General features: G+C 45.8%; 1 long non-coding RNA gene across 1 annotated transcript; it reads left to right on the top strand.

Annotated features, from left to right (window-relative positions):
• The first annotated feature begins 163 nt into the window (after positions 1 to 163).
• Positions 164 to 12,700, top strand: LOC146058736 (uncharacterized). Its single transcript, XR_014469927.1, has 3 exons — positions 164 to 240; positions 2,223 to 2,353; positions 12,394 to 12,700. It is a non-coding gene; the product is annotated as an uncharacterized LOC146058736 (long non-coding RNA).
• The last annotated feature ends 1,729 nt before the right edge of the window (positions 12,701 to 14,429 follow it).

Genomic DNA, 14,429 nt, shown 5'->3' with positions numbered 1-14,429 from the left:
TCTGTCACTGGTGTTAGTGTCAGATCATATCGCTGTATACATACTGTGCGTGTACCTGAGGAATTACACAGATGGTAATAGAGGAATGTGTTTTTCTAGTATTACATCAGCGTATGCATGCGTGGGGGGGGGGGGGGTGTCAGTTGAATACTGACCAGGTGAGCAACAGACAGCCCTGCTCGCTGTCACCGCTCGCCCCCGGCATTGAATACACCCCAATGAATTCATCACCGATAATTGGTATGATTTTATCACTTAGACCACTGGTTCCCAAACTGTGTGCCTAGGCACCCTGGGGTCAGGGCCGAATTTAGGGCTCAGGCCGCCCCTAGGCACAAAATCATTGGCCGCCCCCCCCCCCCCCCCCCCCCCCCATTTTTACATATTCTTGCAGATCCAACTGTGCAATTCACATTGCATATCAATCTGCTGGAGGGGGTATTGAGACGCAAGGAGGTGGTACCGTGATGCAGGGTGGCACGGAATGGGTAGAGACGCATGGTGGAAGGTAGTGGGTAGAGACAAGCATGGTGGTAGGGAGGGAGTTGAGATGCAAACACAGGACCCCTCATTGTCAGTGAGGAAGCCTGGGTCACCTGCACCTGGCCATGCACTCTCACCTTATCTGTGCTGTTGCTCCTTCTCCCTCTCAGGTCCTGCTGCTGCCACTCTGAAGGTTGTTCTACTGATGGTCACCGGCTCCTCTTCTGCTTTTCAGAGGGGTACTGTCCGTCCGCTCTCCTCCTTTACCGCAACTGTTCCTGGTCGAGGAGAGGGGGGGGGGGGGCACTGTCTCGTGATACTACCGCTGCTCCTGGTTGAGGAGAGGGGAAGACTGTCCCCTGGTACTGCTGGCAGACAACCGCACTGCCTCTACTTGTCTGCCAGCTCACTTAAGCCCTGGACCCGCCGCATCAGTGTTTAAAAAAAAACCGCTGCTCTCTAGCTGGCGCCGGCATGGCCCGCCTCTGCTGTCTGACAGGTCCTGCGTCTCCGGTCCCTGCAGCAGTGCTGACAATCCAGGAGACAGCCGCGCAGACTCCCCCGGCTGCCCCAAGTAACGGCGCTAGTGCATTAGCACTATTATTTACGGTACTGTGCTCTGCTTCCCCTCCACCACTGCCTGTCACTTGCTTCTGCCTGATCTGCCATGGTGACAGGCAGCATGCCGCCCATGATAGGTGCCGCCCCTAGGCCCGTGCCTCACGGGCCTAGTTACAAATCCGGCTCTGCCTGGGGTGCCTCAGGACACTTGCAGGGGTGCCTTGGGTTGATGGGCTAGGATCAATTCATATTATTAATGGACAACGTAACAGGCAAACCAGTGCTGGTGGCTTCCAATCATAACATATGTGGACAAACAGAAGCAAATTTGGTGTTTCCTGTTGTTTCCAGTCCACAAAAGCACTTGAATATTTATCAGGCATGAATTGTGAATCCGAATGAGGGCAAATTTGTGCAAATATATTTATTTCAGCACTCATAACTGATCATCGTCAGTGCCAACTACAGTACAGTATGCGTGCGTGATAAAATAATATTTTTCTGTGAAATGTGGCAGTTTGAAGCAGGGTCTGGGCAGGATGACATTACACACGGCACTGTCATGCCCTCTGGAACCTTTCTTATACACCAAGCAGAAACACATTTGTTTTTAGGCAGCAAAAAAACAAGACGAAAATTATTTTGCACACCAGCTACCTGTAGTAATGCATTCAAACATATAAAGAGTTAAAGGTACTGTACTAGGGAATGGATTATATACAGGAACATGGCAGTTTACAGAGAAGTTGATCTTCAGCAAGAATTAAATTACTTTGTAGATCTTACAAATCACAGGTCAAGCTTCCGTGAACCTTCAACGTACTGAACTCTTTCTCCTCTCCCCGGTGGATCTTCTGCTATCTGTGCACCTGGTAGGGATAATTAATTCACTGCTTAGAGCATGTAACACATTTCATTTTTTCCTATTTTTTTTTCTCTTTGGTTCCAATGGAGTTAATGAGAAACCATTATTATTACAGCAGGAGAATGATGTTTGTAGATCTGACTTAGATGGCCAGGGCCTGTTGTCATGGATTGATGGTCACTGCAGCATGTACCTATTACTTTGCCCATAGGTCTTGTTTCCTGCTGCTGTGATCAGCAAATCCCAAGCGGAATTAGTCTCACGAAGCCTCGGAGTGGCCTCTTACTACCAGTCTTTTATTTCTTCCTCCCAGCTAATGCCGGACAGGTTGGTGTCAAATCGTCAAACAGATTCAATGAGGCAATATTCCTTCAACCTCACGTGGGTATAGTTACATCTCTGCCAGGAGGCCCCTCGCAGGGAAAGCTGATCATCACGGAGATGGTAAACATTCATATACTGCTGGATGTTGTGTCACTTTGTGTGTGTGTGTTGCCTGACATTGCCTACTGCATAATGCAACCAGGCAACACAAACTATTCACAACAATATATATATATAATATCTACATCAAGGACAGGGTTTCAGGCAGGACTGGGACACCTATAGTACGGTAGCAGCAGTGCAGAGGCAGAACTCTGGGAGGCAATGGAGTCATCTGCCGCCGGGCTCCTGCTCCCAAGGGGGCACCTATCCTCCCCTGCAGGTTTGAATCAGTAAATTGAAAGCCATTGATATTACTGCTGTGGCTGACTCCCCCTCCCAGCAGGATGATAGAAGTCACAGTTTCTTTATTTTTAAACATAATATACATAACATACATATATATTTACTGTATGTAAGGTGCAGTGTGTGTTTGTGCGCGGGGGGGGGGCACCAATATTTATCTTGCCTCCGGGCAACTGGGACGAATTTACGCCACTGCAGCAGTGTATTGTATTTGTTTTTATTTACTGAATGTGATGACAGCACCTGAAACTTGCACCTACTGTAAGTAAGGAAAGTGGGGCAATTTATTAAATAGAAAAACAATATGTTACCGACACTGCAATTCTGTGTGTATTAGGGATGCCAATCCCGGGGCATTTTTTTTAAATCCCGGGAATCGGGATTGAAAAATGCTCAATCCCGGGATTCTCAAGAAAAACGACCATTAACTTACTTTGGGGGAACAGGTGGAGGCAGTGGGTGGGTCAGGTGGAGGCAGTGGGTGGGTGTTGCGCCAGGCGGTGAGGTGTCGGGTGGCTGAACTTCTAAAGTGTAGCCTGGAGCGGGATGTGGGAGGGCTCCGGTAGCTTCATGCGGCCTGCGCAGTGTGACCTATGACCTAACCAAGCTGCGCAGGCCGCACGCTGGGGTCGGGAACAGCCCGGCAAGTGCTCAGATGCTGCCCGGCATTAGACTGCCCAGTCTAATCCCGAAATCCTGGGATTGGATACTCCAATCCTGGAATTTAAATCCCGGACATTTTGGCGAGAAATCCCGGGATCCCTCCGATTCCCATCCTGGGATTGGCCACCCTAATGTGTGTCTAACAAATAAAAGTATGGGGATTTTGTTTAAGCTTTAATCAAAACAGGCGTATCTGCCCATGTGAACAATCCGAACAGGGGGTGGAGAGGGGCGTGAAGGGCTGTTTGGGCTAATTACCATATGCGTATGCCCTGCGTTTCATGGGCGTTCCCATAAAAAAAGCTGGCCGTACGTATGGTAATCCGGCCGTGACGCACGTGTGGGGGGCAGACATATGACATAGCCGGATGCCAGCTGATCCCCCCCCCCCCCCCCCCCCCCATATCCCTGCGTTTGCACGTAGAAATGCCCAAGTGGTCTGGAGCACTCGGTGCTGCCTGACCACTCGGTCCAGCATTCAATGGTCGGCAACCATCGAATGATGGGGGAGGTTCCCACAGATGGAGGAGGTGTTCACATGAAAAATCCACTCGCGGTCTGTTCGGTCGGCGTCTTACCGCATACGGACGGTGTGAGCGATCCGTATGGAAGGCGGGGCTAAGAACACTAAGAACACTCGGTTCCTGTCCAAAAATACGCATCCGACCGATTCAACTAGAATAGTCATGGACTGGAACACAGGAGAACTAGGAATCAGGTAACATAAATCACCAAAAGGACTAGATGCTGGAGAATGGTGTACTAGCCTGTATCCGCATTTGTCAGTGCTCAGAGACCCAGTCATAAAGGCAGGGAGTGGTGTGTGCACCCCTATGGAAGCTGGGACCACCTGTCAATTGATGGTGGACTGAATATCTCACTGCAGCGAGCACCCACAGCCGCCCACCCATAACCACGATCCTGCAGCACTGAGACACCAACAGCACTGGACCCGGTAAGTGAATGTCAGGCTCCACTCAGCTGTATTATATTAGAACTAGCTGTGGTACTGGCATTGCTCGGGTTTGGATGTGCTTTTAGAATTACTAGAACTTATTCGTTCTCTTGTTTTAAGCTTGACAGCTCTTCCAACAGACCCAGGAGGTGGCTGCGTAGTGTCATCTGAAGTTCTCATCCAAATCCATTTAGCGGAAGGCCCTGAACATGCTGCCCATGCCCATGGTGTACCCAGCATACACCTCTCTGTGGTCGGCTCCTGGATCTGGCCACATTTTTTTCCAAAACCTCTACCCCTTTATGTTATGCAATTTTGCCATATCATGCTTCTCTTACCCACTTTGTGTAGTGGGCGTACCCCTTTTGGGCCCCCGGGACCCCCAAGTGGTCAGGAGGATTAGGGTTTTAGTGGCCGTGAACCTAATCTGGACCAAATCAAGCCACCTTGCATTGGTTTTGTCCAAATCGGTCCAACAGTGTCCGAATGCATACTGGACAGACAGACAAATAACAGATGACAATTATGTAAGAGATATGATAGTATGGTATATTTTGTTGAAAATCATTGTCCACATAAGAATGTTGACATTCATTATATCAACATTCATGATTTCAATTGTGATGACTTACTGACAGGATTAGAATGATAACAAAATCTTCCTTGTGGTCCAATAGTGACTAAGCTTTTTCAGTTTTTGTGCTTTACAATAACCACCATATCGAGGAAGTGGTAGTCTGCTATAATCTGGCCACAAATTGTAGGTGTCTGCTGCTGAACACCGGGGGACACATTTCTGATGGAAGCCTGCCTTGAGTGACCTGCATCACTCCTTGCCACTTTACAGCCAAGGTGACTTTAATCAGCTGCCAGGAAAGTGTTTATTCTGTAATGTGTATAAAATAATATGAAGGAAAGAATGGCACAAAAGGGCTCATTATGAGTCCTATGCTATTGCGTCCATGTCCGTGTCTTTTGCCGGTGAACAGTGTGGGCAAATGTATGCCAATACTGCTACAAGCTCTTGACGGGTGAAGAACTGAGTGTCCGAATATGCAAGGAATAAGATGTATACTTTAAGCATCTATAGGCACTGAAATACCGGTCGGTACATCTTTAGAACGCACCATCAAAACTTATACCAACCCCATACTAGATGAAGAATCTGTGTTATGGTGCATACACACTGTACAATTGTTTTGACCAATTTCATTCATTTTGGCCCTTCTGAACGATATTGGTCAAAATATCTTTCAGTGTGTATACGACGAATGACTATGCCAATACACGCCAGCTGTTCATCAAGGTTGTTCATCAACTGTGCATGCAGCTCAATTTGGATATCTTTAAAGAAAACCCTATAGATTGTAGCTAGATCATTCGTCTTTCGTCAACATCTTTCATCAACATCCTTCGTCCAGGACACTGGGTTCAAGGGAAATTGGTCATCAGTGTCTTTCAAAAAATTGGTCAAAAAAATTGTACAGCGTGTATGCAACGTTAGAGTACAGCTTCCAATGTGAGCAATTAATGGTCTGAGGGTCGCATGCGGTACATTGTATGCTAAAGGCGGCACTGTGCACTTGCCCAGATATCGGAGGTTAGGCCCAGACGATTTGGGCACTTTCCGATTTCGTCCTGATCCATCAGAATTGGGTGAAAAGGGCCCAAAGAGTTCCAGTTTATGACTAGCTTACAACATATCAATCATACCTGCATATTGCCTTCAATTTTATTTAAAAATATGAAGATGCATTATTACTAAATTCATGGGAACGTCTCACATTGAATTCAGCAGGCAATTGGTATAAAAAGACTTAAAAAATAAATGAACTGAAAAAGCGAGCGATTCAGCTTGTTTCTCCAGTTGGCCTACAGCATTGCCTACTGTAATCAGCGCTGTTACCAGACATCTCAGTTTGTATGGCTGGTTTCATTACATGTTCGGAAGTCTTAGCAGGTATAACAATATTTTATTCCTTAATGACCCATTTTAAAACTTTGCCATAAAAAGGTGCTGAAATGTTATAATAGAAGGCTGGGGACTATGGAGATAAAAGAATAGTATCATTTAATTAAAGTACAGCTAGTCATTTCTTCAGCACTGGAGAAACTATCATCTATTATTTAACTGAATTATATGTAAAATGATTGGAATGCTTTACACATATACCAGTTAAATGATATATTGCATGATCTAACATCTTACTCCCACTAGTACAGTAGTATTCATAGGCGAAAATAATGTTTTACACATAGGGGCGGGTGTTTTAAACCTTGAAGAGTAAAAAAGTGGAGGGAGATAAACTAGTACTAACCAACCACGTCTGGGCCACCGACTGCTTCGCAGAGCAGCAATGATGATCACTGGCTCTTCCAACTGTCCGTGCCCCCCCCCTCCCCGCACACAGTACACAGCAACCTGCGGGTGGGACAGTGGGACTGACCTGCCACAATCAGGACACATTTGGGAGATATTCCTTACACTGATCTTATCATTATCACAATTTTTTTCTATTGTTAATATTTCCAACTATTCTGTGGCTCATGAGGATGGCATATCAAGTGATGCCATGCCACTTGTTGTTGTGAGGCCACACAACTCTTCTAGGAGCATTCACACTGAAGGCACACATATATTCCTACTACCTCCCCTGGATCCCACCCTGTATGTATATATATATATATATATATATATATATATATATATATATATATACATATGCAGAATGAAGATGGCACTCAAAGCATCTTTCAAAAACTTGTTGTGTTCAAAATAACATGGACTAAAGATACGGGACTGGCACGCCCCTATGTCAAGGTGTGTAGGTGAATAAGATTCACCCACTGTACACACCTTGACAAAGGGACGTGCCAGCTCCGAAACATTGGTCCATGTTATTTTGAATACAACACATTTTTGACAGACCCTTTGAGTGCCATCTTCATTCTGCATTGTAAACTACATCCCAGAAGGGCACTGGGGCCAGTGAACAGGAGAGGAGAGTGCCGGGCCTTACAAACACTATATATAGAGACAGTCATGGCAGTTCTGTACGTGTAGGGGGATTGTGGGGGATTTAGATGGCTTTGTGGGGCAGCAGGAGTATGTAAGGTGGAGTGGGAGCCTCCTGAAGAATGGCCTTTGGCAGAAAGCTTGTGGTCTCTGTCACTCTGTGACTGTGTGTGGGCAGATTCAGAGGCAATGGGCAAATATACTATATAAGAAATATATATATTGTGTTAATTCAATACTAGTGTCATCTATCACTATGATAGAGTGCGTTCTTAAGGTTGTGTTTGCTCACCACCTTCTTTCACCCAAGATAAAGGTTGCAAAAATATATAATTGGTATCACCAATAAAAAGGTCTTTAAAATACAAACATTTTTAATACAACAAATGGAAATTGCGGTTAAAATACAGCTTATTTTGAAGTTCTTCGAACTTGACACTTTCAAATGTTATATTAATTCCAAAATAAAACCATACGCGTTTAATCCTATTGCAGACTTCATCTGGGGCAATCACTGCATGTCACAGTCTGTTTATGTATAGACCAATTCCACCAATGAAACCACCGATGAGGAGAGGAAAGGTCCTTTGTAAAGGCCTTTGCCCGTGAGGCCACAATTGATTCATATGTATTAAATAGTGAAAAAAATCTCCAAGAATAAGAAATAAAGGGTGAGATTTAATAGGATGAGAGATTCAGAAAGTGAGAGATTCAGTAAGAAATCTCCAGTTTTTTTAAAGCGGCAATCATTTACACTGCAGTACCAGTTTGATTTTGCAGTGTAAATGATTGCAGCTTTAAAAAAACTGGAGATTTCTTACTGAATCTCTCACTTTCTGAATCTCTCATTCTTTTAAATCTCACCAAACATCTTTTAAATGGTCTGGAGATGGAGATTTACACAGCACAACTCCTTTGCTCCCAATCAGCTGAGTACATTGTCTCCAGCTTGACTCCATGTGAGCCACCTAGGAGTCCCATATGACCCCATACACACTCATGGCCGCCTGGTTGACAAATTATAAACAGCACAAAAGATATGACCTCTCCATTCCGACCGATGCTGGATTGCTATAAGCCGTTTATCAGCAGCCTGTTCACCCAATATCATGTGATCGTGCCAGGGATCATACACAATTAACTACTCCAGTAATCATTTAGCTAACAAAAATGAGTAACTTCCTGGGGGAACTATTTTTTGACAACACAACATGGGAAGAAAATCATTATGGCAAACATGAATATTTGCAAGCGTTCCCTATTTATCACCTTATGCTCAGATTTCAGACTCATCAGCAACATCACACTCAAAGCAGAAATCAGAATGAATCGGATCACCTTGGAGCCGGAGCAGATGGTTACATCTCTCGAGCTCTCTTCATCTCCTCTGGTCTTTACCGTTCTACCTTTCCTGACATCCTCACTATTCTTCTTGTACCTTCTAATCAGCCATCGCCAGATAAGACATTCTGGCTTTGGTTGGTTTCGGAAGAACGATGCTATCCAAGTTGTAAATGATCTGGCGCCTACACAGCTTTTTGAAAGGGCTAAAAATGAGCAGGTCACTCTCATGTCCAGAGTTCTTTATTGTAATAATGCACCTTCTCCACCGCCATATGGCATTCATGCTAATATAGTTTTGTCAGCTCTCCCTCACTTGGACTGATTCCCACTAATTGGAAGCTGCTGTCAGTCATCTTTTTCTCTGTAATAGAAAAAAATAGATATTTTACAGAAGCGAACACACCGGTATGTGCTTCTATTTTCCAGGTCTCTTATTCCCAATGTTAATGGTGTCACAGCCTTCAGTGGGTTTTGACTAATTGCTGTCAGAGCTATTTTTCATTTTTACTAATTTGGGTCTCTGGGATCTGGCAGCTAGTTGGATCCATGACGTCTTTTTGGGAAAATTGAATGCGGGGAATGGATAAGAGGCTAGAAAATAAAAATGCACTGTTCCAATATAGCACGCACTATGTGGCAGTGGTAGAAGGAGATAACCTTATAGTCACACATAAAACATTACACAGATGCCTCCGTTTCAGTGTGATACAAAACAGGAATAAGAGTTGGACAAATAAACCACTTAGAAACCTTTTGCAGAAAAAAACATAGCAATAGTGTTTTTAACAGTAGTCATAACAAATACATACATAAGACATTAATAGAGTATTAATAGAGCCTAATTCATACCTGCTTTCTAAGCAGCATCATTTCACTTCCTAGGGAGCAGGAAAATGCTGCCCGCTGTCCGAATTCCCCCCAATCCCGTCGCCGCATGAGGGATGCGGCTGTATGGGTGAAAAACCATTGGATATTTTTGTTCCCGCTCACAGATAAAAGACAGTCTGAGCAGGGGCATAGCGAGGGCGGAGCACATACTCCGGGCGCCGGAAGATAATAGGTTGCCGTGCCGTCCCCTGCACGCTGCTCTGCCTGCTACCCCGCCCGCTCCCGGCTCCCCGCTGTTTCCGGGAAACGTGCTGCTATTTAATTTTAAATAGCAGCACAGGGGGGGGGGGGGGTGCGCAGATTGCACCCCTGCTTTGCCTTCTGGTGGGGGGATTCTGACCGCACGCTGCCTCTGTCAGCTCAGGCGGGGGGGGGGGGTGGACGCACACTGATTTGCCGGCTGGGGGGAGGGGGGATTATGCCGATGGCACACTGCCCCTGACGGCTCGGGTGGGGGGGTGCGCGGCTCCCATTCCGCACTATCCCTCCCACCCTTCCTCCCTACTCCTCACTATTACTCCCTCCCTGCTCCACACCACTACTATGCTTGATGGGGAGGGGGGCCTCACAGATATCATTGTATTGGGCCCCATGATTTATGTTGCCGCCCTGGGAGCACTGTGGTAAGAAGCCCATAGGCTTCAGCACGTAATCGCCAGCCTTTGCTGGTGATTCCCTCCGCAGGGCTAACACTGTGGAGGGGGGTTAGAGAATCCAGAAATTCAGTAAAACCCAGATAATGGGGTTTTTAACCGCATTTCTGGTATAGAGCATCCTGCCCAGACTCTGAACTGACTTTAATATGGGCTGGAGATGGCCTGACTAGGCAGCGGCCTACCCGCATTCCCATAAAATCCTGGCCGTTCCCATGCCCCAGCCTGCTCTCCACCCTCCCCTGCACGTGTGAATGCCCGCTGAAGGCATTCGCATTGTGGGTCTAGAATTACAGACTTTCTGTCTGGACATGGGCGTTTGGGCCCCTAAATGTGATTCCAGAGGCTAATCCAGAGGTTAATCAACACCACCTTTCCTTTTGAGTGGGTTCCCCGACCTCTCACTTGGGATTCATGCTCTCTTTTTATCTCCTGGACACTCTATAGTCACTGTAGGGTTAGTTTTAGAGAGGAGAAGTCCCGTGTGTTGGCTCTGTAATGCCCAATTTTTCTCACACATTTATTTATTTTATGTCTTTTTTCTTCCAATTTCAAACCAGGTCTTTTTTTTCCTATCTTCTCTCTTCTTACCCACTTTTTTTTCATCCTATTCATCCTAATTTCATTACCATTCTTTATGTCCTTTACATTCATTCTGTGCCTGTTTGTGTCTCTTTATATATAAATCAGCTGGCTACTCCTGCAGTAGTTAGTGTGCCTTTTATAGTGTATAACAATGTCTGGGAGAAATAAAAACGATCGGAAGAATTCTGCATGAAACACTTAAGGGCAAATCTCGTCTGAGAAATATGGCAAATGCACAGCCAATCGTGGAATGAGATGAATATTCAGTGGAACAATTCGGAAAATCTGCTCATCTCTATTAATTAAATGGCTCCTCCTCTCTCCTAATACTCTCTCTAGTATGTGTCACTGGTATATATTCATATAAAAACAAGTCTGCAATTTTAGAACCACAGTCAAATGAAATCATCCATATACTGTATCTGCCTGTTCATAACAGAGGACAAAGAAGACCCCCACCTCACGCCAGAAAATTCCATTGGTTTCAATATTTAAAAAAAAAAATCTATTTTTACAGAACAGAAACAGTGGCTGGTTACCCATTTGGGAGACTTTGATGTATGTAACCTGCTGCATGCCACCAAGGCCTCACACACAGGCCTGGAAAATAATCAAAGTCATAAGACAATCAGCCATGGAGACACACACCTAATACAGGCGGTGGCAGTTTCCTCACTGATTCATTAGTGTCATTAACAGAAGAGATGTGCAGGGATCTAAAACCAAAGACGCTATAAACCATTCTAGCCTAGCAATTCGCAAAGGCTAATTTTTGTCCTCTTTGCTGATTCACACACCCCAAGCCTAGGGATTTAGCACACCAGCCGTTCAGGATGCGTCCAGTGGCGAAGCCTCCTTTCGGCAATCATTCAGAGAGACTGATGATAAAACAATTTTGTTTCCCCTGCTCTGAACCACATTTTCATTAAAATTAAAGCTGAGCAAAATCCTCAAAAGATTCTTGTAATGTATTTTCAATTCCCAGCCCTAACAAAGAGAGAAAGTAAAGGAGAGGTGAATGACTTGGAGTAGAGAGAGGAAGGGGGGGGGGAGGGGGTTGCGATGGCATTGCACAGATGAGACGGGTCACAGGTAATACGCACCAACATCAGTGAGCAGAAATATATCAGGAGTTATAAGGACGAGAGGATCCTGTGACAAAATAAGACAGCTTTGGACTCTGTATTTTCTTTTCACTTTTTCATTTCTTACCTGGTTGTAAAAAACTAATAAAACAGTCAAGTAGTCCCACAAGACGGCAAGTGAAAAAACAGCAGCAGCGAAGGTGAAAAAATATATATGTATGGAGGAAGGCAAAGAGAAAGGATATAAATATATATATACATGGAGGATTGGATGGAGAAGAAATATAGAGAGGAATGCCGGCGAGGAAGCTACACATAGCAGCGGGCAAAGATTGATGTATTATCATGCACATATAGGCCAGTGATATACAATTGCATGAGTACGATATATTTAAATATCTCTAGCAAGAGAGGGCGTGTGTGTGCATGTAAAAGAGAAGGAGCGGGGGAAAGATCTTATTTGTTCTCTCTCTCTCTCTCTGATGTTACAGAATATTGACTCTGCCACATACAGTAATTAACAGATGTTTGTTATTGTTAAAACACTTGTTTTTCATCATCTCTAGGAGGAAGAGACCTTGGACAGAAAGCCTATGGACTGACAGTTCTTTGTGATTCACTCTCGGGGGATTTTAGTGGCTTTTTTAAAAGAATCGATGGAGGAGGTGCCAGGCACGCGGAATCTGTTTATTTGTTCTGTTCCAACCTATAATTGGTAAAACTGAAGAGGCTCGCATTTTACGGAAAATCAGAAATGATAAATAAAACACTTATGCGGCACATAATAGGAATTGTAATATAGTTTTCCTTCTGTAATCTTTATATAGAGCTCGATTCACCGGGTATGGGTAAAAACCGGACCAGGACAAGACCCCCGGGCCGCCGGACTGGACATCAAAATCTGCAGTCCGGAGCTTGTAGCGTCTGGTCCGGGGGGTGTCCTGTCCGGGGGGCTGCCTGTGACACCTGTCACCAGGGAGAGGAGGAGGGAGAGAATAAAGCCTCCCTGTATGGTCCGGGCATGTAGCAAAAACAAGATGGGCCGGACCACACAGGGAGGCTGTAATCTCCCCTTCCCCATGTCCCTGGTGATAGCTATCACAGGGATCCCCCCTGACAACACACCCCCCGGATGGGACACACCATTTTGATGTCCGGTCCGGCGGTCCTGGGTTTAGTCCGGGTCCGGTTTTTACATAGCACCCGATTCACAGGGGTGTCAAACTCAAATTCATCGTTGGCCGCATCAGCAGTTTGGTCACCCTCAAAGGGCCGGTTGTATCTGTAGGACTATGTGTCCACTCTTTATTATCATAATAGTGTCCTTCATACAAGTATGTCCCAAATAAATACCACTGTAACTCAGCAGTAGCATTTCCCTCCTGCTATTGCTGTGAACTGCAGTGCATTAGGGCACACGCTGCCTGCACAGGGGGGCAGCACTCAGTCTTAGGGCATATGTCCTGCTTATTATCATGGGACACAGCAATTAATGATGGGCTGCAATGTGCCAGTGCACACACACACACATAGGCAGAGAGTTTGACACTTACCCGCTCTGATGCGTCCACTCCAGTCTGAGCTGCTCCACCACCAAGGACACAGCTGCGCTCTCACACAGGCGCATTTCCCCCTCCCTCCTGTGGGTAGCGCTCCTCGCACTATCTATCCAGGAGTGGGGGGCAGCGTGCTCCCGGTCACTGTGCAGTGCACACTCAGCAGTAAGTGACCTGGAGCGCACAGCAGCAGCAGCACCATTCACCACGACGGACCTGCTCTTTCCTCTTTCTGGCTCCTATACAGCAGGTGGGAGCGGAGGAGGGGTTGACGACCGGCGGCACTGCGCTAGAGGGCAGACGTTCTCTGGCTTGTAGGCTGCCGCGCATGCGCTGAAGAGGCGGCTTTCTTGTTTTAAAAAAAAATCGAGAATAAAAGGTGAAGGCTGGCGGCGGCTGCGCGGGCCACATGAAGAGATCTGGCGGGCAGGATTTGGCCCGCGGGCCTTGTGTTTGACACCCCTGACCTAATGTATCTGCTATATGCTGTACACTAGAGAAAGGCATTCACAACCAAGGTCCTAATGGGTATTGGGTTGTTAACTAAATAGTGTCTAGGTCAACCACTCAAATGGTCGCCCACTAGTGGTCGATCTTTTGACTGTCAACATAGACTGTGTCGACCAAATGACTACATACCATCCTCATGGCACACTAAAGCCGGATAAACAACTAAAGATAATCATAGGCCGGTGATTCCCATCCTCGGTCCTCAAGTACCTCCAACAATTAACGTTTTCCAGGTCTTCTGGCAGATGCACAGATGTACTCATTATTCACTGACACATTTTAAAAGATCCACAGATGGAGCTAATTATTTCACTTGCGATTCTGTGTGGAGAGCTGGAAAATGTGAACTGTTGGGGGTACTTGGGGTCTGAGCTTGGGAATCACTGTCATAGGCAAAGTTGCCCAGAAACCCCCTTCCTTTTGGCAAGTGGCTTGAATATACTAGCAATGTTATATAATACGATTACTAGAGCTGAACTGTTGCACAGCGGAACTGTTGCACATGACCAGTGGCAGCAGCTTCTTCTACCAAGTTT

This window comes from Crinia signifera, chromosome 2, assembly GCF_055691185.1.
Source record: "Crinia signifera chromosome 2, ASM5569118v1, whole genome shotgun sequence".
Taxonomy (NCBI): Eukaryota; Metazoa; Chordata; class Amphibia; order Anura; family Myobatrachidae; genus Crinia; species Crinia signifera.
Note: the sequence above shows the minus strand (reverse complement) of the source record. Positions and strands in the feature narration are given on the sequence as shown.